Here is a 27,956-nt window from a genome sequence, read left to right as displayed (position 1 = left end):
ATACATCTCCTTGCATTATTAAATGCAAGTTTGTAACTGAATGTTGTTACAATACACAGAGCAGAAGTGCAGCAACATTTTGGTTATGCCAGGAGCCGTGTTTGATACTAAGGCAGTTGAAATTTCTAATAAATAGTGGAGAAAGAACACTACACTCTTTTCTTCAGGTATACCATAAGAATACTTGCTGATAACGTGTATGGTGTCAAAAAAAAATGAAGACGGCATTGAATTCTGGAACTCTAACTTTTTACCATCTCATATTCAACAACAAGGGGAGTCAGGTGGTAGTGCAGCTGGTTAAGCACACGTGGTGCAAAGCGCAAGGACCTGTGTAAGTATCCCGGTTCGAGCCCCCGGCTCCCCACCTGCAGGGGGGTCACTTCACAGGCGGTGAAGCAGGTCTGCAGCTGTCTGTCTTTCTCTCCCCGTCTCTGTCTTCCCCTCCTCTTTCCATTTCTCTCTGTCCTATCCAACAACATCAATAACAACAACAATAACTACAACAATAAAAACACAAGAGCAACAAAAGGGAATAAACAAATATTAAAAAATTTAAAAAGAAGAAAATGAAGGAAATTCTGCATATCTAGAAATAAGCTCTAGTTTTCTGATATATAAATATGATAGTTTCCCTTTTTTATTCACAGGTAAGTCTGCAGACATAAACTTAAGTCTCTTTTTTTTGAAACATTTTTCTTTCCTCTTTATTGTCTTTATTTATTTATTTGATAGAGACAGCCAGAAATTGAGAGGGAAGGGAGGGGTAGACAGGGAGAGAGACAGAGAGACACCTGCAGCCCTGATTTCCCCACTCATGAAGCTTCCCTCTGCAGGAAGACCAGGGGCTTGTACCTGGGTCCTTGGGCACTGTGATGTGCACTCAACCAGGCGTGCCACCGCCTGACCCTGATTTTTGTTCTATACTGTTAGTAATTTACTATATTTTTAAAAGAAAATTAACAGGTCGTAACTATAAAGACAAAGATATCCTTGTAATAATGAATGCATTCACGAATATAGTGGGAACTAAAATACTCTTGAAACCTTTAGACTTTCAGACTGCCAGTCTTATTTAATCCATTGCTTCATTCCTTGAGTAGTGATTTCACATTTTCACTGAAGTTCAGTTTGTTGTGCATCAGAGACCACCAGAGACCAGTGTAGCAGAATTTGAGAGTCTTTATTTAGCTGGCCGGCGGCTGCACTCACAGCAAGTGCGCTGTTCTGAGAACAGGTCCAAGGTCTAATTCAAGCAAGTGTGTACAGGGAGAAACCACATCCTTACCGGCAAGGACAGGGCGCAGGTGCGAGAAGCAAGCGTAAAGCAAGCATGATTACAAGAACTAAAATGCAGTTAGGGCAGCCCTGTCACTGGCCAGGGCGACCGGTCACTATGGTCACGACGACCTGTTAGGAGGACAGCTGAACCGAGGGATCTGCATCTTGTTTGGCCCGTCCGGGTGGGGCATGGCACTTGGCAGTTCACTGTGAAGCCGCTGAGCCAGTTTTAAAGTTTCTGCATCTTGGGACTTTCACTTGTTCAGATTTCGGTCAAGATGGAGCTAGTTATGCTAAGAGAGTGGGGACCCTGTCACATTCAATGGAGATCACCTGCAGACCTGACAGTATGTTGAAGAAAGAACCCTGCTGGAATCTAAAGTTTAATATGTGCACTAAGCTGATGAGTGACTGGCATGTCCTTTTTCTCCGTGCATGTTTGCAGTAGGATGAACAAATGCACATGGTTCCAAACGGTCTGCTGTTGAGGCAGAACTTTGTTCTGCTTGAAAGAAGCCAACACAGAAGCTTACACAGCTGTTAGTCACACTATGCTGCTGGGCTGTTGTTTACTACAAATAATCAAATGACTGGTCTTAGCTGAGGCCCTAGTCGGGGTGTCCTGAGATTCCCACACAGACATGATGGGCCTAGACCTTGAATCCCTCTCTCCATTGTTACTGGTCATCTCTATCAGGAAGAACACAATAGACCCCTTTGTGGGCCCCCATAGGACCTTGCCCTCAACTTGTATCAACAATGGTAGAGAATGTTCCATCCTCCAAAGGGAGGCTGGACAACATACTCAGTGCTACACCTGAGGAAAATGGGTCCTGAAATTGGGGCAGCTTGGAACGTTCCTACTCATAACCACAGAATGTGAGCTCAGATCTACAGGGATGCAGAGGTCACACAGGCTCCTAAGCTGAATATGGGCCCCAGACCAAATCAAATCGATGGGGTTTATAGTCAACAATATTTATACCCCTTTCCCATATTAGAGAGCTACTCTCTTCCCTGATCCAGCTTTCTGGTCCTTCTTCCAGCCATGACATTGTCTCCCCAGACAATAATTAGCATCTACCTGCATATCAGATTTCAGGGTCAGGCAAACAAACAAACAAACAAAACAAACTAGTATAGCCACAGGCCCTTTGGAATATAACTAAAATATGCCTACTAGCTATCTACAAAATGGAGACTCCCCCAACTCTTCATCTGCACTATTCCAGCCTTTAGGTCCATGATTGGTCAACAATTTGGCTTTGTATGTTAACTCTCTTTTCAACCACCAGGCTCCAGATGCTAGCATGATGCCGACCAGAATTCCCTGGACAGACGACCCCACCAATGTGTCCTGGAGCTCTGCTTCCCTAGAGCCCTGCCCCACTAGGGAAAGAGAGAGACAGGCTGGGAGTGTGGATCCACCTGTCAACACCCATGTTCAGCAGGGAAGCAATGACAGAAGCCAGACCTTCCACCTTCCGCATCCCACAATGACCCTGGGTCCATGCTCCCAGAGGGATAGAGAATAGGAAAGCTGTCAGGGGAGGGGATGGGATACGGAGTTCTGGTGGTGGGAACTGTGTGGAGTTGCACCCCTCTTATCCTCTGGTTTAGTCAGTGTTTCCCTTTTATAAATAAAAAATTAAATACAAAAGAGAAAGAGAAAGAAAATGACTGGTCTAAAGTGATGGTCTGAAGTGAGTTGTGACTCAGGGCTGCCAGATGTTTGGTGGACAGCTTTTTGGTGGGTTTCAGAAGTAGCCCAGATCTCCCATGCTTTTCCTTAGAAGCAGATACAGATGACTTACACTTCTATAGAAAATGGTGTTCCTAGGAATATGGTACTGAGATGTCAGTAAGTATAGAAGGACTTTTTTTTTTTTTTTAGGAAGAAGGCTAGGAGAAAAGACAATAAGGATTATTAAAACATGTATAGGAGGCCCAGGGGGTGGCGCACCTGGTTGAGTGCACATGTTATAATGTGCAAGGCCCAGGGCTCGAGCCCCTTCCCCACCTACAGGGGAAGCTCTGCTAGTGGTGAAGCAGGTCTGTAGGTGTCTCTCTGTCTCTCTTCCTCCCTTCTCCCCCTATCCTCTTGATTTCTAGCTATCCCTATCCAATAAATAAAGATAACAACAGATCATTAAAGAAAACATGCATGGGAGGCGCAAAGATGGCTATTCACTCGTGGCCAATCTGGAAATGGCCTAGACTTTCAAATGGGCTGCTGAATTAGCAGTAAGAACACTCATGCCTTTTCATTTCCACCTAAAGTTATTTTTTGTTACTAAGGTCTGCATATTACATTTAGTTTTAGATATACAGAATTTATATTAGTGTTTTTTATCTGTTATACATTTCACTGTATAAGATAGAACTGGCAAATTGATTTGTTTTGACGGATCTACTGGTATCAACACGTGCACTTTGCATTGATTAAACTTTTACTTTTGTTTGTTTGTGAGGTCAGTTGTTATAAGGTGATAATATCTCAGAAGTACAGTTTTACACCCTCCAAAACATGTCACCAACCTCACCTACCACGGGTACCGATATCCATCCACCAAAGTCCACTGTATTCCTTCCACCCTCTCTGCCCACTTCCCTCTTCCCATCACTCTCAGTTCAGACTGGATTTCAAGTGGCTTTTCTTTCTCTTGGCAATGAGTGAACTCATTCTGTATTTTCACTGCATGAGTCCCAGTAGTATTTCTTAATTTTTTAAGTATTTATTTATTTATTTGATAGGACACTGAGAAATTGAGAGAAAACAGGGAGAGAGAGAGAGAGAGAGAGAGAGAGTCACTTGCAGCCCTGCTTCACCATTAGTGAAGCTTCCTCCGCCCTGGGTAAGGAACCGGGCCTTGAACCAGGATCCTTGTGCACTGGGCTGTGGGGGCTCCATCAGTTTCACCACCCCCAGCCCTTTAGTATTTTTTAAAATTCTTATTTATCTTATTTTTGAGAGAGATGCAGAGAGAGACACACACATACAGAGAGAAACACCAGAGCACTGCTCAGCTCTGGCATTTGGTGGTGCGGGGGATTGAACCTAGGACTTTGGAGCCTCAGGCATGAGAGTCTGTTTGCATAACCATTATCCTGTCTCCTCCATCCCCTTTGGTATTTTTTGTCACACAGTTTAGTAATGATGCATTACTTTAACTACAGTTTATCTGGAAAGTTCTTCGTTACTTCTTCAAATCTGAGTAACTGTGAATATATCATGTCAATCTCTGAATTTTAGACTTGCTGTTCAGAAAGAACTTGATGGACCTATGGGAGTTCCTTGTAGGTGTTTCTGTTCTTTCTCGGCTGCTTTAAACTTATTTTTTTATTTGTAAAATGGAAATACTGACAAGACCATAGGATAAGAAGGGTACATTTCCACACATTGTCCACCCCCAGAGCTCCATATCCAACTCCTTCTCCTGTTAGCTTCGCATTCTTTTTTAAATTTTTTTATTTATTTAATTTATTTATTCCCATTTGTTGTCCTTGTTTTATTGTTGCAGTTATTATTGATGTCATTGTTGTTGCATAGGACAGAGAGAAATGGAGAGAGGAGGGGAAGACAGAGAGGGGGAGAGAAAGATAGACACCTGCAGACCTGCTTCACTGCCCGTGAAGCGACATTTCTGCAGATGGGGAGCCGGGGGCTTGAACCGGGATCGTTACAGTGATCCTAGCGTCTTGTGCCACGTGTGCTTAACCCGCTGCACTACCGCCTGACTCCCTTAGCTTCCCTCTTCTCTATCCCTCTGGGAGTTTGGACCCAGGGTCACTGTGGGATGCGGAAGGTGGAAGGTCTGGCTTCTGTAATTGCTTCCCTGCTGAACATGGGTGTTGACAGGTGGATCCACACTCCCAGCCTGCCTCTCTCTTTCCCTAGTGGGGCAGGGCTCTGGGGAAGCGGAGCTCCAGGACACATTGGTGGGGTCGTCTGCCCAAGGAGGTCAGGTTAACATCATGGTATCATCTGGAACCTGGTGGCTGAAAAAGAGTTAAGATATAAAGCAGAACAATTTGTTGACTAATCATAAACCTAAAGGCAAGAATATGACAGAAGAAGATTGGGATTTCCTTTTTGGAAAAAGCTAGGAGGTCTATTTTAGGTATAGTCCATGGGGCCCATGACTACTAGTTTTTGCCTGAGGCTAACATCTAATATGCAGGTGGACCAAGGTTATTGTCTGGGGAGATGGTGTCATAGTTGGAAAAAATTACTAAAAAGATGAATCAGGGATGAGAGTAGCTCCCAAACATGGGGAAAGTTTATAAATATTGTTAACTGTAAACCCCATGGATTTGATCTGGGGTCCACATTCAGCACAGGGCCCTGTGTAACCTCTGCATCCCTGTAGGTCTGAGCTCACATTCTGTGGTCACGGCCAGGAACATTCCAGGTTGCACTGATTTCAGGACCCATCTTCCTCGGGAAGAAGTTTTATCTTGCTTTTTAATTACTTTGTGTAACTGTGAGCTTCAGTTTGAATTTATTTTGTTTGGCATTTTAGAGCTTCTTGTGTCTGATTATCTTTTTCAGTTTGGGGAAATCTTCAGCTTTTATTTTTAAAACAAAAATTATCCCCACCTGCAGGGGGGAAGTTTCCCAAGTGGTGAAGTAGGGCTGCCCATGTCTCGCTAGCCCCACTCCCCTCTCAGTTTCTCTCTGTCTTTATCCAATAAATCAATAAGTAAATAAATAAATAAAATATTTAAAATATATAGAGAAAAATGTTTTTACAATGATTTCCCTCCCTTTCTTCTTCTGGTGCCAGTGTTGTTCTTCTCAGTGCTGCCTCATAGCTCCCTTGCACTTCTTCATTCTCTTTAGCTCTCTTTTTTCTCTTTGCTGGTTTTCTGGACCCTGTCCGCCAGCTCAGCACCTTGGCCTTTGGCTCTGAGCTTTCTGTTTGGTGGGGCTACCTATTGTATTTTTCCCCTCAAGCACTGTATTCTTTGGCTCTCTGATTTCTGTTACTTCTTCCTGACTTTCTCTGATTTTGTTTAGATGTCCTTCTATTAACCCTCTAATTTCATTCTCTACCCTTGGACCATAGTCTTGATTCTGTTTTAGGAAGCTTTCATGAATCTGTAGCATCTGGTGTGTTTTCTGGACTGTTTGCTTCATCTAACAGCATGTTTCTCACTGTGCTTCATGTTTCTCAGTGCATATGCTGGTGTTTACTTTATTAACGTGATGCGCTGTTGACAATGCATCTATTTTCATTTTAACTCTCAATAAAATCTTAAAAGATAGAATATCGGTGTTGTCATACTGATCTGTGTGTTTTAGTTATTTCCTTTTGGGCAAATGAAGTGGTCTGAATAGTAGATATTTAGTTCTGTAATTACTACATGAAGTATTTGACAGCCAATACTATTTACCTGCGTCTCAAATTGAAACACACCTCTTATCTTTATAGTCACAAAAACAAACTGACATTATAAGATTTGACTCTTGGTTTATTGCTGGACTTCTCATCTTTATCTCACTGACTTGTAACATTTTTTATATAGGCAATACTCTAACAGGATGTAGAAATAATTAAATATTGCAGAGTTCAATAAAAAAAATAGCAATTTCCTCACTGGGGGCAGCATAATAGTTGTCAGAAGAAGAGCTTTCATGCCTGAGTCTCTGAGGCCTCAGGTTTAATGCCCAGCACCACCATCAGCCAGAGCGACCAGTGCTCCTGCATTTCTCCCCCATCCTCTTTCTCTCCCATCTTTTTCTCTCATTAAAATACATAAATAAATTTTAAAAATGGCAACTTCCTATCTAGACCTTATCTTCCCTGATTGATTTACCCTGAGATGTGATGCCTAAGAAATAAAGCCAGACATAAATGAGGTATACGATTTCATGCTGAAATAAATTAATTCGTGCTTATGTGAAGCTTTGAATTTTTATTATAATAAAGAAAAGCAGTGTGTGTGTGCACACACACACACAAACACTCGCACACACACACACACACACACAACACACACCCTTTAACTAAAGTTCTGCATTAGTCAAATTGAATTTTAGCTAGCAAAGCGCATTTAAACTGCTTTGGTAATACGGCTCATCACTCCTGATCTAATCTCTGTCCTCCCTTGTATATTTTCATTATTCATGGAGACAGTTTTGGTTTTTGTAATTCATGGCACTTACTATATAAATACTCTGTTTTCCATTCTCAGTCACTCGACAGCTCTTAAATCCGTGTCACACGCTGTCTTTTTGTGCGACTTACACTGCTGCAGAACTCACACATGCACTTTTCTTCTGCATATGAATCTCCACTCTAAGGTCAGGCGTCGTCACTACACTAAATCATTTTATCCATCCCTCCACCCCTTCTCCATCTGCTGACTGCCATTCATTTTTGTGTTAGTTTGTATTTGATATATCTCATTATTTTCTTTTATGATAGCTATGTCGAATTAATGAACTGTTAGCCCCCCCCCATTTTGTGTTATTAAAATTGATATGTGAAGAATTTTCCTCCTGACGGTTTTCCAGCTGCCATGCAGATCTGGTAGTTTGGATGTTTGCTTTGTGTCTCCAGTGGGAGGCCCTGGGGCTTTTGTTTTAAAGTTCTCTATTTTTCCTCACTTCAGCATCTCGAGTGCATCTCTAGGGTGAGACAGGGCTCATCTGTCGGCGGGCATCTGCAGCGTCTCTCTCAGTGGAGAGGTTTGCCAGAAGGTACGCTTCCTCAGCGTGTCCTCCTCTCGTGACCAGACTTCTCTGAGCTCAGAGATCTGTTTTCTTGGAGCTTTTGGGTGACTGCTGGGACGGATATTCCTAAATTTCCAGTGACGTGGGGAGAGGGTCTCAGCCTTACAGGTTATGCCAGGTTTTCCTCAGCTGGAACTAAATAGCAGGGCAGGTTTGTGTAGCCTGAAGCGCTAACTGCTGTGCCGGCTTCGCACTGACTGCACTGGGTGGAGAAACCTGCACCTGCCACACTGCGTCTGATCAGCTCGCTGTCCTGCCTGGCTTCCTGGTTTCTTCTCTCTTCTCCAAGGAAGCAGGCTGGTGGCCTGGATATTGGCATCTACTCCAAGCCCAGGTACGTTCTCTGAGTGGGTTGCATCCTTTTAACTGCAGCAGCCACTTCTGGGTTGAGCGCAGTGCTCTGTGACAAGAAGGCGGTGTTGGTGTTTTGAGAGAACTTTCACCTCTGTGCCCTAGCTGCTGAAAGTCTGTGGCTCCGAGACTAGTTTGCTGCAGCCTGATGGGAGGCGCCTGAGTTAGTCCTTTCCTCCCAGGCAGCCACTGGAACACTGAGCGCCTTCGCGTCCTGGCCCTTCTAGACCTGTAGCTTTTACCGTCGCCATGTGCCTAAGTCACAAATGGAGTTCTCACTTCCTTCTTCGTTTCTTTTCCGAATCATGGACTTTTGGCTATCCACCCGCAGAAATGACCGGACTGGGATTGATCAAATGCCCTTTGGTGAAAAAACGTGAAAAAATGATGTGAATTATATGAGATATGTGCTTTTTAAATTGCTTTTTGATGGGATCTCTCCTTGACTTTGATTTGTAGGCGTGTCCAAGAACTTTTACCATAACATTTTAAAGCTAGGTATTATTTGACGATCTATTCAGTTTTTTTTTTATTAGTAATCATCATTCATATACTTCTATACTTTTCTTTCTCCTCACAAGCATGGAATAATTGGTTGGTTGGTTGTAGAATTCATTGTTGAAAGGAATTTTCCCTCAAAGTTATTGTCTCTTGATGTTCAATTATGTCCTGCTGAGAATTTAGAATGTCTTGCTCTTTTTTTTTTTTCCTCCAGGGTTATTGCTGGGCTTGGTGCCTGCACCATGAATCCACCGCTCCTGGAGGCCATTTTCCCCCCTTTTTGTTGCCCTAGTTGTTGCAGCCTCGTTGCAGTTATTATTGCCATTGTTGACATTGCTTTGTTGTTGGATAGGACAGAGAGAAATGGAGAGAGGAGGGGAAGACAGAGAGGGGAGAGAAAGACAGACACCTGCAGACCTGCTTCACCGCCCGTGAAGCGACTCCCCTGCAGGTGGGGAGCCGGGGGCTTGAACCGGGATCCTTACGCCGGTCCCTGTGCTTTGCGCCACGTGCGCTTAACCCACTGCGCCACCGCCCGACTCCCTAATTTCTTGCTCTTTTAATTTTGTTTGAACACTATGCCCCAAAGTCCTAATTATGTATCTTCATTCCTAGAGATACCAAATGTCAGGATGAGGGGCTTTGTTGTGAATTCTTCTATAAAATTAGTATTTTGAATATTAAGTGAATACTTGTGATCAATCCTTTAATTTGTTGTTATTTTTAAAAATAGCTTTCCTCTGTAGCCTATTTATGGAATGGTTTTCAGATTAGGTGTTAGGACCTTGAATTTACTGTAATTCTTATTAGTTTCATTTTAACATTGTCTCCCCTTAACATATATTATCTTCTCTAGAAGTCTATCTCCAATTTTATTTTCAAACTTTCCACTGGAATTTCCACTGTGTTATTTGCAAGCTTTTATCCTCGCCTTTTTGCTGCTCTAAGCCCCAGTTCTTCTGCTTTCATACTGTACTTGTAACTTCTTCAGTTACTCACTATAATTTTATATCGTGATGCTCTTCTTGTTGTGGTATCCCTTCTTACAAAGAAGCTTGTCCAGTGACCCATGTCCCTAGTTTACATTCCTATTTGAAGCTACCTGCAAATCCAGGATAGCTGAGATTAAGTGGTAATATGGAAATAATTTGCTTGGCATGTTTCATTTAAAATGAGTAATCAGGGATTCTTCTTTACATTGGAAGACATCATTTTCTAAGAGTCTTCAGTTCTGTTACCTGGAGAATCCAAGAGTCCATCCTTAGATGTTCAATCTCTCATTGCTTCCCTACATTTATTGTTGACCTCACTTCATGTGACTGTTCTTAATACTCATGTTCAGAAGCACTATGATTTCTCTTAAAAACAGTTTGTTTTTCTATTGGTAAACATTGTGTTTTTTAGAATTGTAACAGAACACTAGAAAAGACTAGATCCATTTTTAAAAATATTTTTGTTTATTTATTTTATATGGAGACAGAGATTGAGAGGGAAGAAAGACATAGAAAGGGGGGGGGAGATAGCGAGACACCAGAGCACTGCTCAGCTTTGCCTTATAGTGGTGCTGAGGACTGAACTTGGGAGCTCAGAGCCTCAGCCTTATAGTGGTGCTGAGGACTGGACTTGGGAGCTCGGAGCCTCAGCCTTATAGTGGTGCTGAGGACTGGACTTGGGAGCTCAGAGCCTCAGCCTTATAGTGGTGCTGAGGACTGGACTTGGGAGCTCAGAGCCTCAGCCTTATAGTGGTGCTGAGGACTGGACTTGGGAGCTCAGAGCCTCAGCCTTATAGTGGTGCTGAGGACTGAACTTGGGAGCTCAGAGCCTCAGCCTTATAGTGGTGCTGAGGACTGAACTTGGGAGCTCAGAGCCTCAGCCTTATAGTGGTGCTGAGGACTGAACTTGGGAGCTCAGAGCCTCAGCCTTATAGTGGTGCTGAGGACTGAACTTGGGAGCTCAGAGCCTCAGCCTTATAGTGGTGCTGAGGACTGAACTTGGGAGCTCAGAGCCTCAGCCTTATAGTGGTGCTGAGGATTGAACTTGGGAGCTCAGAGCCTCAGCCTTATAGTGGTGCTGAGAACTGAACTTGGGAGCTCAGAGCCTCAGCCTTATAGTGGTGCTGAGGACTGAACTTGGGAGCTCAGTGCCTCAGGCCTGCAAGTCTTCTACAGAACTGTTCTATTATCTCCCTAGTTAAAAAAAATCTTTTTTAAAATTATTTTTTTCTTGCTATGTAGGCTTTTTTTTAAAAAAACAACTTTATTCACTGGATAGAGACAGCCAGAAATTGAGAGGAAGGGGGAGATAAAGAGGGAGAGAGACAGAGAGACCCCTGCAGCCCTGCTTCACCACTTGTGAAGCCCCCCCCCCTGCTGCTGGGGACCAGGGGCTCAAACCTGGGTCCTTGTGCACTGTGATGTGTGTGCTTAACCAGGTGCGCCACCACCCAGCCCCTCCAAAGATAGCTTCTTTACTCATTGGGTAGAGATAGAGAAAAATTGAGAGAGAAAGAGGAGATCAAGAGCAAGAAAAAGAGAGACACCTGCAGCCCTGTTTCACCTCTTGTGAAGCTTTCTCCCTGCGGGGGGGGGGGGGTTAGAGGGGCTTGAACCCAGGTCCTTGCCCATTATAACATGCACTCTGTACCAGGTGTGCCACTGGTAGGCCCAGCCCCAACTCTCTATTTTTAAAACAACTCCTGCTAGCCATCGTTATTCGGTCCTGTTTTTACCATGCTTCTTGTAGATACGCCTGTAGATACATTCTTCCTCCATGAAGCTGAGTCCTTCATACTCTTTCCTTTTCCTTCTGGTTAGTCCTGATACAATCTCTCAGCCTCTAGCTGTCCTTTCTGTCTACTGTTGTCTTTAAAAACTGAGTGCCCAGAATAAAGTAAGTAAGTAACTGACCAAAGTAAGATGATTAAATGCTCCAGTGACTAATAAAATGAGCGTATCTCAGGGGTTCAGCCTTGAGCAGCCAGAGAATCACGTCTTGAGCATATGCTCTCCTGTCTGTCCTGCAGTCGTTTCTTCTGGGGCTGCTGCACTCACTGTTCTGGCCAACAGACAGACAGACAGCGGCACAGCCCAGAGCTTCCTGAGAGGAGCAGGTGCACCAGACGGTGTGCAGGACCAAGAAGTCACATTCCCAAGTGAGCTCTACAGTCCACGCTCTCTGCTTGTTAAATGGACACTCCCGCAAGTGATTGCATGTGGCTTCAGGGTTTATCATATTTTTTAAAAAATGATTTATTTAAGAAAGTGAGATAACCAGAGTATCGTGCTTGCTATGGTATAGTAACTCAGGACCTCTCCCCTGCAAGTCCTATGTGCTATTACAGAATTGTCTCCCTGCTAACAGGGCTTATTTTAATATGGTCATTATACCTTTGTCAGTAAATTCATATTAACAGTCCCCGCTGTGTCTGCCGGTTTCAAAACTAGGGTTAGGGTTACATCTCTAACATCTGACTGCATGCATTCACTTCCTCAGAACAATGCTCCCACTATCAGTTGGAGAGAGTTCTTCTCTTACCATTCTTATCATTTGCCATAACTTATAAAATCTGCCCATCAGAAGAGTATAATGAGGTATCTCTTTGTGATTTAAAATTTTGATTTTCCTGATTACTACATCTCCCATTGTTAATTATTATTATTATTTAATAATGATCAAAAGGCCATAGGATAAGAGGGGTAAAATTCCACACGGTTCCCACCACCAGAGTTTGCATCCCTCCCCTCCATTGGAAGCTTTCCTGTTCTTTATCCCTCTGGGAGTAAGGATTCAGGATCTTTATGATGAGCAGAAGGTGGAGTTCTGGCTTCTGTAGTTGCTTCTCCCCTGGACATGGGTGTTAGCAGGTGGATCCACACCCCCAGCCTGTGTCTGTCTGTCCCTAGTGGGGCAGGGCTCTGGGGAGGGGAGGCTCCAAGACACATGGGTGAGGGCGTCTGCCCAGGGAGGTCAGGTTGGTGTCATGGCTGCATCGGAAACTTGGTGACTAAAAAGCATTAAGATCTAAAGCAGAACAAAGTGTTTAATGATTAGGAACCTAAAGACAAGAATAGAGCAGATCAGATTTGTGGTCTCCATTTTGTAAAAAGATTGTAGATAAGGGGCCCATGACTTTATTAATTTTTGGCTGAGCCCATCCACTAACATGCAAGTGGGCCTAAGGTATTGTCTGGGGAGGTGGTGTCAGAGTTGGAAAATGGAGTAGAAAGCTGGGTCTGGGCACAGAGTAGCTCCCAAATATGGGAAAAGTCTATAAGACAGACACCTGCAGACCTGCTTTACTGCCTGTGAAGCGACCTCCCTTCAGGTGGGGAGCCGGGGGCTCGAACCAGGATCCGGTCCTTGTGCTTTGTGCCATGTGCACTACTTAACCTGCTGCACTATCACCCGACACACACACACCCCATTTTATATCTCTTCTTTCCCTCTCAATTTCTCTTTGTCTCTATCAGAAAAGAAAAAGGAAGAAAGAGAGAGAAAGAGACAGAGAGAGAGAGAGAGAGAGAAAGGGAGGAAAAGGAAGGGAGGAAGGAAGGAAGGGAGGAAGGAAGGGAGGGAGGAAGGAAGGAAGGGAGGAAGGGAGGGAGGGAGGGAGGGAGGAAGGAAGGGAGGGAGGGAGGGAGGGAGGGAGGGAGGGAGGGAGGAAGGAAGGAAGGAAGGAAGGAAGGGAGGGAGGGAGGGAGGGAGGGAGGAAGGAAGGAAGGAAGGAAGGAAGGAAGGAAGGAAGGAAGGAAGGAAGGGAGGGAGGGAGGGAGGGAGGGAGGGAGGGAGGGAGGAAGGAAGGGAGGGAGGGAGGGAGGGAGGAAGGAAGGAAGAAATGACTGCCAACAACGTTGGAGTCCCACAGGTATTTAACCCCACCGATAACCCCAATAACAAAAATCAAACAGATGAAGGAAATGTATGTGGAACATAAGGACATTCTGTTATGGTGATTGCTAAAGCCTTTAAAGGTTTTTCCACTTTTGTATGTGGATATATATTTACAAACATGTACGTGCATATGCTAACTTTCTTAGGCAGCGTGAGACAGGGAGACCCACATCACTGAAGCCTCCTTCAGGCCAGCCTTGCCCCGGCTCATCTGCAGGACCTCTCAGGTGAGCTGCCTTACCTGCCCTCGTGTGAATACTTAGTCTCCCCAGTCCTTTGCTGCAACCCAGTTTGAATATGAACATACTCGCGCAGTCTAATAATTCTGGAAAGTGGTGTTAAGTCGATACTGATAAAATACAACAAAGTCTCCTAGCTGTGCCTCTGACTGATATGTGTAGGGACGTCATTTCATCCCTTTGACTGGTGGTAGCACAATCAAATCTCGTCTGTGCTGGCCGTGTTTCAGATATCTTCTTCCATCTCTTCTATTCCAAATTCACGCTGTCTTGATTATTTAATCATTGCTTCGCTGAAAGAGATGCCTCGATGATTTGTAGAGCAAGTTTCCTTGCCTGGTGCAGCTTCCAGAGAATCTGGCCTGTTCTTCTTTTATTCCTCTATATAAACTTTAGTTTTAATTTTTTCTTAAAATATCATTTAAGATGTTTAAAATTCAATAAGTTTCAGAAAAACTGTTTTGTTGTAGTTTTTCTGCTTGTTTTCTGTCTTAGTCATAACTTCACTCCACAAGGCTGACTTTTTCAAATTGAGAGAGTGAGAGGCACTCCCCAGAGCCCTGCCCCACCAGGGAAAGACAGACACAGGCTGGGGGTGTGGGTCCACCCGCCAACACCCACGTCCAGCGGAGAAGCAAGTACAGAAGCCAGAACTCCCACCTTCTGGTCCCCATAAAGATCTTTGGTCCATGCTTCCAGAGGGAGAGAAATGACAGGGGAAGATGACCAGAGGGCTCTGAACTCCAACTCCATCAGTACCCAGAGAGAGAAGAGGTGTCTTCCTGGTGAATTATCTCCCAGGTCTCCAAAACTGCATCTTGAACATACAAAGCTTCCACATTCAAAAGCATCCTTGAGGGACAGGAGGTACCACCCAGAAAATGGGAGTGGTGACAGGTGTGGTGTGGAAGGTGGAGGCAGGGCTTAGGTTTAAAAAGCAAGACCCCTGGTCTTGAGGGCCCTCTCTCTGTCCAGACCACCACCATGCATGTGAGTGGTAACTCACTCAGCTTGCTCTCTCTCTGTGTCTCTCTCATCTCTGTCTCTCTGTCTTTCGTCTCTCTCATCTCTCTGTCTCTCTATTTTTTATATAATTTTTATTTATATAAAGGAAACACTGACAAAACCATAGGATAAGAGGGGTACAACTCCACACAATTCCCACCAACAGAACTCCGTATCCCATCCCCTCCCCTGACAGCTTTCCTGTTCTTTATCCCTCTGGGAGCATGGACCCGGGGTCATTGTGGGATGCAGAAGGTGGAAGGTCTGGCTTCTGTCATTGCTTCCCCACTGAACATGGGTGTTGGCAGGTGGATCCACACTCCCAGCCTGTCTCTCTCTTTCCCTAGTCGGAGCAGGGCTCTGGGGAAGCGGAGCTTCAGGACACATTGGTGGGGTTGCCTGTTGGCATGCCATCCGGACTTCTCTCTCTCTCTTTCTCTCTCATGCCCTAACAAGACTGCTGTCTATTTTCCTGAATGATGCTCAAAGTACCTGAAAATCATGCTCTCTCCCCAATTCTCTGTTGAGATAATGTGTGAGGAGCTTTTCTTTTTTAATGTTGGGGAACGAACGCCGGCCTCTTGCCCCCATAACAAACCAATCGCCAATTAGCCGTAGGACGCCAGCCGTGATTGTCTGCACAGGACAGCCACTCTGTGTGCACCTACTCACTCCTTTCTCGGTCACGTTAAGGAGGAGGGCTTCACTCTTCTTCTTCCAGGCTGCAGAGTTGTACAGATGAGTTTCTCCTGTTAATTTAAAAATATTTAAACTGGGAATAGCAGAATGATTGCTGGGTTCTCTGCCTTGGCACAGATGTTTCTGCTCTCGCTATTCCATCAGCATCACTTGTCCCTTTAATTGCAGCAGCTTCGTTTTCATGATCAATACTGAGTCGCCACCAATGGGCACTTGAAAAAGTTAATGATGTGGTCCAGAAGGTGGCACAGTGCATAAAGCAGTGGACTCTCAAGCATGAGGTCCCAAGTTCAATCCCCAGCTCCACATGTACCAGAGTGATGTCTGGCTCTTTCTCTCTTTCCTAGCTTTCTCATGACTTAGTAAATAAAATCTTTTTTAAAAAAGTTAATGGGCAAATTAATAGATACATTACAAATATTGCTAATAGTTTAAAATTCAGAATTCTGTGCAACAGACTTCCATTTTCACAAACGTTTTCATTGTAATCATCATAGGACAAAATAATGGACTTGTCAACCAAAGGACAGATTTATAAGAAGAGAGTCATGACAGGTCTCCTAGTTTCTTTCCCCCAGCCTCTCTGCTACCGTTTCTTTAGCGGCCCTGTGGCTTACACTTGAACATTTCTTACCTATTTTAGTATCACTTTGCTTTTTTGTTTTCTTACCAAAGCATCGCTCAACACTGGCGAACGGTGGTGCTGTGAATGGAGCCAGGGACCTTGCAGCCCCAGGCCTGAGCGTCTTTTGTCTAAGGATTAGGCCATCACAGCCACCTTTGAGCCCAGAGAGCAGCAAGCGGCATACTCTTTCTTCAGCTTTTTGCCGTCTTTAGTCGACTGACTGTACTTGGCCTTCATCCTGCCAGTCACCGCTGTGTTTAACAGTATCTGATGGCCAGATATCAGAAGCAATTTAACCTGTTCAACAAAATTCTCTCAAGCATTTCTCTATTAATATGTGAATTTCCTCTTAATTATTCAAGACATCTTTCATTTTATAGGTGCGTTCTGCCACCTGTGATTCCTGAATACATGCCACGTGCTAGGAGAAAGGAGCCATTATAAGCTGAGAAAATGTTTTCCTGGTTGTCATTATATGATAACTCTCAAAGTTAAGCTTTTACTTTTTCAGAATATACTCGTAAGTTAAATAGAAATTTGATGATAAGTTTGGATTTCTTCTTTGGAAATTGTTACCTATTTTATCTTCATTGTTTTCTTATTCACTAAAATCGCTTGAAATGTTGTAATAGACATCTCTGACTTTTCACGGTGTGTGTCTGACTCACAGCTGGCTGGAGATGAGAGAGCCTAAGGGTAGCCCACACAGTTTCTGCTGCTTTATACATTTTTATTCCATGTATTATGAATCATTAAATATTCTAATCTTACTTTAATGACTGCATTTTCCTTTATAGATATTAAAATCAAGAGAAAATTGTTGTTGAGCGCGGGCCGCAGAGAAGAGAGAGAGGAGGGGTCCGGAGCGAAGAGGAAACACAAATCTTTATTTGCGCTGGCACCTCAGAGTTGGGTGCTAGAGAAGCAGGTTGGGCCACGTGGAGGTAGAGAAAATGGCCGCCTCACGCAGTAACCTTTCCTGCGTCTGAACACCAGAGTGAAGCACTGGCAAGAGAGCGAGGTGCGGAAAATGAAGGGTTTTTATAGGAGCAGCTTTCATGAGAATGGGAAGGGGGAGGAGTAACCATAGCACTCTCCAGGATAGGATGATAACTCTCGTGATAATGGGAGGGGGGAGGAGTGACCAAAGCACTCCAGATATCGCGGGGAGATAGACAATGCCCTGAGGGCACAACATGGTGGAACAGGCACTCTGAGAATGCCCCAACTCTCACGGGAACTAGTAGCCTGAGGGGACAACATGGCAGATGTGACTGCATCGGCATAATTTCCCAGCATCTCCCCCTTTCCTTTTATCTGATGCCCAGGGCAACAGTGTGTAAAGTCTGTGAACTACTCAGGGTCAGTCTATGAAAAACCAGCAACGTGAAGGGAAGGAAGCTGCTGTAAAATTGTCTAAAGTGTCCAAAGGGTATACCAGCAAGTCCAATAGAAGTCTGAGTCCAAAGTAGGCAACTAGGGGGAGAAATGGCAGGGGATGAAATGCTGCATGAGGAAAGTCAGCCTCTGGAATTCTGCTTTTCTGTAGAAAGTGAGCTGGAACCACCAAAATGTGACAGGTCAAAGCAAAAGTAGGAAAGGCAGACAGGCAGTAAAAAGGTTCTGTCCTTGGAGTCTGTGAATCAGGTTCTTCAGATCACGTCAGGTGATATCCAGGGTTTCGGGGGGTGTGCCACTGGAGTCGTGCCATCTAGTGGGTGATGTCAGGGTGTGCAGGGGTCCAGATGTTTTTTTTCCAGGATTCCTGTGGAAGAAACACAAACAATCTGCTTCTCATGGTTAACAGGGCATCTGATTTGAATGCTTTATAGAAAAGAGGTTTGGTGCCTTAGCCAACTGAGTATTGGGGGATGTATCTTTCCTATTCATTTATTATTATATATTCATGGGGAAAAGGAACTTATCTTTTAACAAAGACTCTAAGGTGTAGGGAACCTGGAACTATCTTATCCCCCCCTTTTTTTTGTATCTTGCCTTTTGTTGCCCTAGTTGTTTTATTGTTGTAATTATATTGTTGTTATTGCTGATATTGTGGTTGTTGGATAGAACAGAGAAAAATGGAGAGAGGAGGGGAAGACGGGGAGAGAAAGACACCTGTAGACCTGCTTCACTGCCCATGAAGTGATTCCCCTGCAGGTGAAGAGCCAGCGGCTAAAACTGGGATCCTCAAGCCAGTTCTTGCACTTAGCGCCACCTGTGCTAAACCTGCTGCGCCACTGCCCGATTCCCAGGAACTATCTTTTAACATAAACTCTATGGCCATGCCAATAGCAACCTTGAGGGCACATGTGGCTCCCCACATGTCCCCCTGTCTCATATCATATTTTGATATTTGGCAGACTTTGTTTTGTGGCAGGGGGGACTGTGCCTGTCTTAGGTTGGGGATCAGCCTTCCATCTTACCCGTCATTGGAACACCTGGTCATTTTTGCCCAGTAGTACCAGGTGCCCTGTCTTAGGTTAACTGGATAGCGCTAGTTTCCTCTTACCCGTCATTGGCTAGCCAGCCCTCTACATGGTGGATGTTCTGATGGAGGGGGGCAAATCCTCCACAGCAACTCAATATTCTGCCATGTCCAGCCTATGATAGTGAGTTTGTATAGGTTGCATCTTTATGGCATCAATTTGTCGCCGCAAAAGGCCATGAGCTTGTTAAGAATTATAGGACCGTGGTCTGGGAGGTGTCGCAGTGGATAATGCATTAGAATCTCAAGTGTGAGATCCAAAGTTCGATTCCTGGCTACATGTGTACCAGAAAGATATCTGGTTCTTTCTTTCTCCTCCTCTCTTTCTCATTAATAAATTAATTAGAATGTTTAAAAAAATTATAGGACCTATTGTGAGCAGAAGAAGTAAAACAAACTAGGGTCCTACAACTAAGGGTAGACAGGTAAGGAAGGGGGAATGTATCTATTGTATGAAGAGGTGGGATCATATCTGAAGTCTAAGGGAAGCAGTCAGTGGATGTGATGTCCAGGGGAACAGCCATTTGTCTTTGGGGGTAGTAAAAGATGTCTGTGGCATGGGTGATGTTATAAAGGGAAACATCTTTAAATTGTTGGCTGACAAAGGCATGGCTTATGGTGGCAAGATAAGATACCCCAGTTAAGTTTACAAGAATATGTGAATGTTGTTAATTCACATAGGTTGGATATGGAGGAACTTCTTACAGTTTAATACCTTACCATATGAACAGATGATTCTTCATATGAAGGCTTGATAGCTGTAATCACTTACTTGTATTTTGGACTATAAACAGACTCAGGTTACTTAGAGAGTTAACGCATGTTAGTGACAATGTTTTAACATTTAGAGTACTTCTGAGCAGATGGGTCATACAAAAATTTTTGGTCATTCAGCACTCTCAATCACAAAACACAACTGGCCATTCATAACATAAGACATTCAGGGAAGGGGTAGGAGAGAGGGCTCTGTGAGCCAACTTTTGTAGGTTCTGACATGTTATATTATGGATCCTGGGATGTATCCTGCATCTAGTCCTCTTGTATTTCTTGTTCTTCAGGGATAGCAGTGCCATCATGAGGGTATTGTCAGACATGGTGGGCAGGAACCCAGACAGGTTTAGAGTAATTATGTGGGAAAATGCATGCAAAACCTCTTCCCATGGTCAATAGAGGGTCAGGCCCTTTCCCAATTTTATCAAGTGGGTGTTTCCATTTGACCTTAATAGATGGGAGAGTAGATGGTGTTTGCCAGCGAAGAATAATAGGAGGTAAGTCCGAGTTATTGTAAATATTAAAGAGATTTAACGTAGTTAAGGCTTTTGCTAGCTAGATATTGGGGGGTACATTCCTCCTTTATCTTTATTTAATTGAGTCTTAAGGGTTTGATGGGCCCTCTCGACAATGCCTTGTCTCTGTGGATTATAGGGAATGCCTGTGTTATGAGTGATGTTCCAGAGGGAACAAAAATCTTTAAATTGTTTGCTGGTAAATGCAGGTCCATCGTCAGTTTTCAGTTGAAGATATAAACCCATCACAGCAAAACAGGAGAGCATATGGCTTATAAGCTTTTTAGAGCTTTCTCCTATCTGAGCTGTTGCCCACATAAATTTAGAAAAGGTATCAATTGAGACAAACCCATATTTTTGTTTGCCAAAGTTTGGTATGTGGGTGACATCAATTTGCCAAATAGCATTAGCTTTTAAACCTCGAGGGTTAACACCAAGAGTCTGAATAGCAGGTGTTTTTATGAGACTTGCACAGGAAGAGTATGTAGCTAGGATATGTTTTAACTGTGGTAACGGAACATCAGGAAATTGAGCTCGAAGGCCTTTAAGTTTAACATGGGTTGGGGAATGAAAGTCAGCAGGATCAGAGACAGAGACTAGGAGAGCTCCTGTGGAGGCAAGGTGGTCAGCTGCAGCATTCCCTTCGGACAGGGCACCAGGAAGAGGGCTGTGGGAACGAAGTTGCTGAGTATACAGTGGTTGGGTTCGAGAAGAGAGCATAGAGGCGATTTGAATCAAGAGAGGGGAAAGTGGGTTGTCATCAATTCTTACATAAGATTGAGCAAGCCATGGAAGTAGGTTAACAGTATACACACTGTCAGAAAAAAGGTTGAAGGATTCTGGTACAGCTTTTAATGCAAGGAAAACAGCATAAAGTTCTTTGTACTGAGGGGAATTCTCAGGAAGCTCAGTAAAGAGAGGTTTAGGAGATTGTTTGTCTGGGTAATATATAAGGGCAGCAGCTCCCTTTTTTCCACCATCAGTGAAGACTGTAGGAGCAGAAGGAATGGATCTCGAGAGAAAAGTTTAGGTGCTAGTAGAAGCAAAAGAGGTAAAGAAGCTATCAATTTATTGGAAGGAAAATGGTTATCTATTTGTCCTGGAAACCCCATGAAGCTTATGGCAAAGCGGGAATGATGGCGTATAAGCCACTCTGTATCTGTGAGAGAAAAGGGCAGAATAATTAAATCTGCTTCTTTCCCTAAGACCTGCACAGACCTATTTCTCCCTTGGCGAACCATGAATGCTAACGCGTCTATCTCAGTGAGGAGTCTTGGAGCTCCTCTTACTGGTGTGTGAAGCCACTCGAGAACCCCATGGTCTTGCCACAATGCCCCTACTACTGTGGGGGTGCAGTTGAAGATTAGAAGGTTTACCAGAGTGGAGGGGGAGAATCAAACAAGGTGCATGTCCTGGAGGGCCGTCCTCCCTGACTGCTTGCCTGAGTGCTCCGAGCTCATTAGAGGAGTATGGCTGCCACGGCTGAGGGTTTTGTTTAGAAGGGGCCACGTTTACCGGGAAGGTGTAGATTTGGTTCGATGACACTGGGGAGAGATCTACGGAAGTGGAAGGTGCCGTGGAACTGCTGTAGTGGCCACAGGAGAAACTGAACACGTATCTACGGGGATGGAGCTCTTGGGGTGGACTGCAAATGGTTTAAGGTCCTTAAATGCTGAAAAAATATCCTTTAACTCTCGTATCTCAGCCACAAGGTCTCTTGATGAGGTGTCAGCAGGGGGAGGAGTCGAAGAAGTGGAAGCCGCAACAAGAGAAACAAAACCCATGTCTGTGGGGACAGCTGGGAGAGGGGTCAAAGGAGCAGCCAAACACGTGTCAGCTGGGGCAATGGGTGGAGGGGTCGTGGAAGCAGAAGCCGCTACAGAAGAAACCAGACTCCCAGTCTGCCTCTCTCTGGGAGTATGGACCGACCAGTCAACGCCCATGTTCAGTGGGGAAGCAATTACAGAAGCCAGACCTTCTACCTTCTGCAACCCACAATGACCCTGGGTCCATGCTCCCACAGGGATAGAGAATGGGAAAGCTATCAGGGGAGGGGGTGGGATATGGAGATTGGGTGGTGGGAATTGTGTGGAGTTGTACCCCTCCTACCCTATGGTTTTGTTAATTAATCCTTTCTTAAATAAAAAAAAAAGAATTAAAAAAAAAAAAGAAGAAACCAGACACGTGTCTCCAGAGGCAGCGGGTTTGGGGCTGACTGCAGATTGCTCCTTTTGGCAGGAGGCCTTGTACATATCCTGAAAACAGTAAATATAGCCATGAGAACCCACGATGTAGCGAAAATTAAAGCATCTCTGAGATCGAAAGCCTGTCCCAGGAGAGAAGGATAGAATGTCTGGGACACCTCCTCATAAAACAGAAAAAATTCCATGGTGGAGGGAAACGCAGGGCCACAGAGTCAGGTGGCTGCCACTTACCTGTGTCTGGGCAGCTTTTCTGGACCTCAGGCCGGGCGTGAGCGCGGGACACATTGAGCGCCAGATGTTGTTGAGCGTGGGCTGCGGAGAAGAGAGAGAGGAAGGGTCCGGAGCAAAGAGAAAATACAAATCTTTATTTGCGCTGGCACCTCAGAGTTGGGTGCTAGAGAGGCAGGTTGGGCCACGTGGAGGTAGCGAAAATGGCCGCCTCATGTAGTAACCTTTCCTGCATCTGAACACCAGAGTGGAGCGCTGGCAAGAGAACGAGGTGCAGAAGAAGAAGGGCTTTTATAGGAGTAGCTTTCACGAGAATGGGAAGGGGGAGGAGTAACCATAGCACTCCAGGATAGGATGATAACTCTTGTGAGAATGGGAGGGGGGAGGAGTAGCCAAAGCACTCCAACTATCGCGGGGATATAGACAATGTCCTGAGGGCATAACATGGTGGATCAGGCACACCCATAATGTCCGAACTCTCACGGAACTAGTAGCCTGAGGAGAAAACATGGCAGATGTGAATGCATCTGCACAATTTCCCAGCAGAAAATATTTTTTATCTACCATTCACAATGCTGTTGGTAATTTGTTCAAGTTTCAAATTTTTATCTGGGATCATTTTCTTCATGCTGGACATCTTACTTTAAACCTTGTAATAAGTAAACTCTGGTGCTAAAGTCTTTCAGATTTTGGTTTTATAACTTTATTTAATTTATTTAATAGAGAAATCAAAGGGGCAATGGGGGATAGAGAGGAGAGACAGACAGAGGGACACCTGTAGCCCTGCTTTACCACTTGTGAAGCTTTCCCCCTGCAGGTAGGGAGAGACCTGAGGCTGGAACGCTGGTCCTTCTGTATGGTAATATGCGCAATTAACCTGTTGTGCTACCACCTGGCCCCAAGTCTTTAAGATATTGTCTATGTGAGAAAGTCTGTATTCTTTAAAAACAATTTCCCTAGGTATAGAATTCTAGTTTTGAATATTTTAAAGATATTTCCCACTACTACTCAGCCTTCATTGTCTCTGATGAAAAAGCCACTACCTTATTCTTAGTACATGACACACTTTTGTTTTATTTTGCTACTTTAAAAATACATCACCTCATTTGCCAGGATAGCCTGAGGGTGCTTCTTCCTGAGCAAGTGCTCTCTGGGTTGGAGAGAACTCAACTGGAGCCAACCTAGGCTGCTGCGTGGGAGAGGGATCAGGAGCTCGTGCCGAACTAGCATCTCAGGAGATACATTCTGGGACTCTCAGAGCCGGAAAGCAATTCCAAGTGTTTTTACTCAGAAAAGCAACTTGTATATATACTCGCCAAGTAGGGTGGAAACAGGGTGTGATGTAGAGAGGGTGGAGCGAAAAAGGACTGGTGGAAATCAGGGTGTGACTAGGAGAGGGGGCGGAGCAAAGAGACATCATGAACCAGTGGGGATTAAACCAGTGCCCTGGAGGCAGGGTGGTGCTTGTTAACAGTGGTGATGTCAATAGCCCACAGCTTTGAGTGGGATTAAACCAATGCCCTGCAGGCATGCTGGTGCTTAGTTAGCAGGATTAGAGACAGAAGCTTAAAGCCGGGGGGAGCTGGCATACTATCCAACACTCATTGTTTAAAACGATGTCACTGTGGTGTCTTTATCTAGTGTCATTAGTTTCTCTTATGTTTGGGACACATTGGGTTGTCTAGTTCTACAGAAATACAACTTTCATCAAATCTGAAACTTTTAATGACATTACTTCCAATGCTTTTTCTGTCTCACCCTCTGCTGTAGAATCCTGTTCTATATGTTTTAGGTGACTTGAAGTTTATCCAGAACTATTTAATTCTGATTTTTCTCTTTGTATTCCAGATTAGATAATTTCTCTTGCTATATCTTCAATTTTACTTATTTGTGTTTGGCAGTATCTAACTTATGGCTAGTGTTGTTGAGTTTATTTATTTTTTCATCTCATGCAGAGAGGGCCCTTTGTGTATCCCATATATTTGTTGCAGAAATCTTTCTATATATGTTTCCCAGTGAACATGGCATGGTGGTAGTCATCTTTGTGAAGGTCTAACTTTGTCTCCTCCTGTCTGGAAAGCCAGGGGCTGTGCCTGAACTCTGTTCCTGCCCTACATTCTAAAAATTCTGACCTGCAGGCATTTGAGGATACATAAAACTTGTTTGTTTCTTCTTTCTGGGAAATCACTATATTGTGTCATCCAATACACAGTCTCTGAATGTTCCTTATGCCTGCTTGCTCTCTCACTTCCCCCTTTAAATTCAGAAGGTGAGCCTGCTTCATATGCTTACATTATTTTTTATTTCACGAAAAGGGCCATGGTGGTCCAGTTTTTTTTAATAGAGCAGAGGTTCTAACTTGGAGTGAGATGGAGCATCTGGCTGATTTCAGTATATTTCCAGGGTGCTCAAACATATTTTCATTTATAGTTTGCATCAAAGTGTTTCCCTGGAAACACAGGGAAAGGAGGCACCAGAAAGGGAGGCTTTCATATTGCTAGGGCATCAGTTGGTAATAGTGGAGATTTCAAACGGTAAGCTCCTGTTCGTATTATTATGAGGCATTATTTTATTATTAAGTTTAATACACAGATAATTTTCATGCTTAATAAAAATTTTTACTCACAGAAAGAATTGCTTATGAAGACAAAAATCAAATATATGCATTAATACTCCTTAAAAGATGGTCTAAGATACAGTTTATTATGTTTGGCAACATGAAGCATGCCAGGAAATTAAGTGGACACATTTAGAAAAATATGAGGGAAAATTTAATACAGATTGAGAAAGTTTGAACAAGCAAATACTATAATGCATATGGAAAGTTTATACTACATAATAAAGGGGTAATTTTATTTCCAAGTATATGGAACATACACAGTGTTCAGTAAACTAAATCACAATGATAAATTCTGGAGATCAGTATCTCATGTGTTTTTCTGAGATAGTCATTAAGAATAAAAAGAAGTTCACATTTTCAGAAGTAAATCTAAAACAAAAACCATGTGAATTGTAGAATAACTCCAAGTGGAGGTACCAAGTAGGAAAACTAATAGGATTCATTCAAAACTTTTTCAAAAACATAGCATAATAAGTGATAACAACTAATGTGATTACAACACAAGGAGCTTATTAGACGTAAAGTACAGTTTATGGTGAGATCGAACATACACATAAAGAAATAAACAATATGGTTGGTGGTGCAGCTGGTTGAGTGCACATGTTACACACACAAGGACCCGGGTTCAAGCCCCCAGTCCCCACCTGCAGGAGGGAAGCTTCACAGTGGTGAAGCAGGGCTGCAGGTGTCTTGTCTGTCTCTCTATCCCCCCTTCCTTTCAATTTCTGCCTGTCTCTATCCAATAAATAAGTAAAGATAATAAAAAATTTAAGGCCAGTAAGTATGAAAGGTAGTGTAAGTGTAGTTATACCAGATAATTTTTCAGTCAAAGGGATATACACAAAATACTCAATTTTTGTAAATGTACAAATTATCACAGTAGACACTCAGTGTGACTTCTGTTATGTTTGTACACAGTTTCAGCAAGTAAATGGAACACTGATAATTGTAGCATAATGAATAAATTAACTCCATAATTCTACGGTGTTATATAATAAGACATGTGACTGAGGGAAGACAGAAAGTCAGCAAAGAAGAGAACTTACATTAATAGAGAATCATCATTTTTAAGTTCTGAAGCAGTCATTGATTTGGGGAAGAATGATTACTGGATGACAAACGCACTGAGTACTCTCATGAGAAATATGATAATTATGCCAACTCAAAGACACTCTGGAGTTTGCTTGCTAATTGCAGGGAAGGAACCGGAAATCCTCAGTATGGAGCTCAGCGTCTCAGTCACGCGGAGACTTCTGCACATGGGCTGCCAGCGAGCTCCCAGGTGGAGAGTGTGCCCTCCCACGTGCACGACTCTGTTTGGAACCCTGTGCGTCTGCACTGGGGGACAATTTTTTTTTTTAATTTCTTTATTGGGGAACTAATGTTTTACATTCAACAGTAAATACAATAGTTTGTACATGCATAACATTCCTCAGTTTCCCATATAACAGTTTTAAAATGTGGCATCTTTCCCACTGTCCCTCTGTCTTGTTGTCTCTGCCTCGCTCTAAAAATGAAAAGCTGGATCAGAGAGGTGAGAGCCTGAAGCTGACATGAATAGAACTAGTAACTTTTTTAATTGAAAGGCTCCCTGAAATTATTTGACTTCTAATCAATACTGTACAGAACAGAGGGCCATCTGGCAGTCTATGCTATACATTTTTAACCTTAATCTAACCATGAAAACATAAAATACATGTATGGGGTGTTATTTTCTCCGGGCTGGCTTCACGGGCGGGTAACAGATGACCAGGGACACATGGCCGAGCTGAGAACGCAGTTTAATCTTCGTTCACGAGCGGGCAAGCAGTCCAACAACCTAATCACCACACAATCGGCTCCTCCATCTCTCTCCTCTGGCCGCAGCATCAGGAACCCAGGAAGTATGTAGGGTAGGGGGCGGGGAGAGGGGAGAAGCCTGAAAAGGCAAAGACTAAACCACAATCTCCCGGAGGCAGGGGGAGTGAGACCAAGCCAATGTAACAGAATGACCATGTAAATAGACACAACGTCAAGCAGTGTAACAGAGGGGCTCCCAGAGGCAGAACCAGAAGCAGACCAACAAAGGGGTATTTTATCAAATGAGCTACTGCATCCTCTTCAGATAGCTCGAAGAGCCCCAAAACTCAATAGAACTACTTTAGATTAATGAAGACTTTCGTTGTGCATGAATCTTTACTAGATCCAAATGAAATCAGCTTTTTAATACATTTTGGACACAGTTGAAGTAAGTCTGGTATAGTACACAATTACCATATTTTGATTTATGATAATGACTTTGTGGTCATGTAGAAGAATCTTTTCCTCTTTTCTTTATTGCTACCATGGTCATTTCTGGGGCTGGCTGCCTGCACAAAGAATCACCATTACCAGTGGCTATTTTTTTCTTAATTTTTTTTTTGGATCGAGACAGAAATTGAAAGGGAAGAAGAAGAAGGAGGAAGAGGAGGAGAAGGAGGAGGAGAAGGAGGAGAAGGAGAAGAAGAAGAAGAAAAAGAAGAAGAAGAAGAAGAAGAAGAGAGAGAGAGAGGCTGCAGCACTGCTTCATGTTCACAAAGAGTGGGGTGGGAGCTAAACCTTTCTACCAGGTGCACCAGTGCCCAGCCCCAAGGGTTCTCTCTCTCTCTCTCTTTAAAATTTTTATTTATAAAAAGTAAACACTTGGGAGTCAGGGTGATAGCACAGCGAGTTAAGTGCAGGCAGTGCAAAACAAAAAGGACCAGCGTGGGTGGAGGGTAGATAGCATAATGGTTATGCAAACAGACTCTCATGCCTGACGATCCAAAGTCCCAGGTTCAATCCC

General features: G+C 43.8%; 1 long non-coding RNA gene across 1 annotated transcript in view; it reads left to right on the top strand.

The window, feature by feature from the left end:
- The window catches only part of LOC132538335 (uncharacterized), a 111,375-nt gene that overhangs the window by 68,953 nt on the left and 14,466 nt on the right, over nucleotides 1-27,956 (top strand). The gene's annotated exons all lie outside the window — the stretch shown is intronic.

The sequence above is a fragment of the Erinaceus europaeus genome, chromosome 4 (assembly GCF_950295315.1).
Source record: "Erinaceus europaeus chromosome 4, mEriEur2.1, whole genome shotgun sequence".
NCBI lineage: Eukaryota > Metazoa > Chordata > Mammalia > Eulipotyphla > Erinaceidae > Erinaceus > Erinaceus europaeus.
This window is presented reverse-complemented; position numbering and strand designations above follow the sequence as displayed.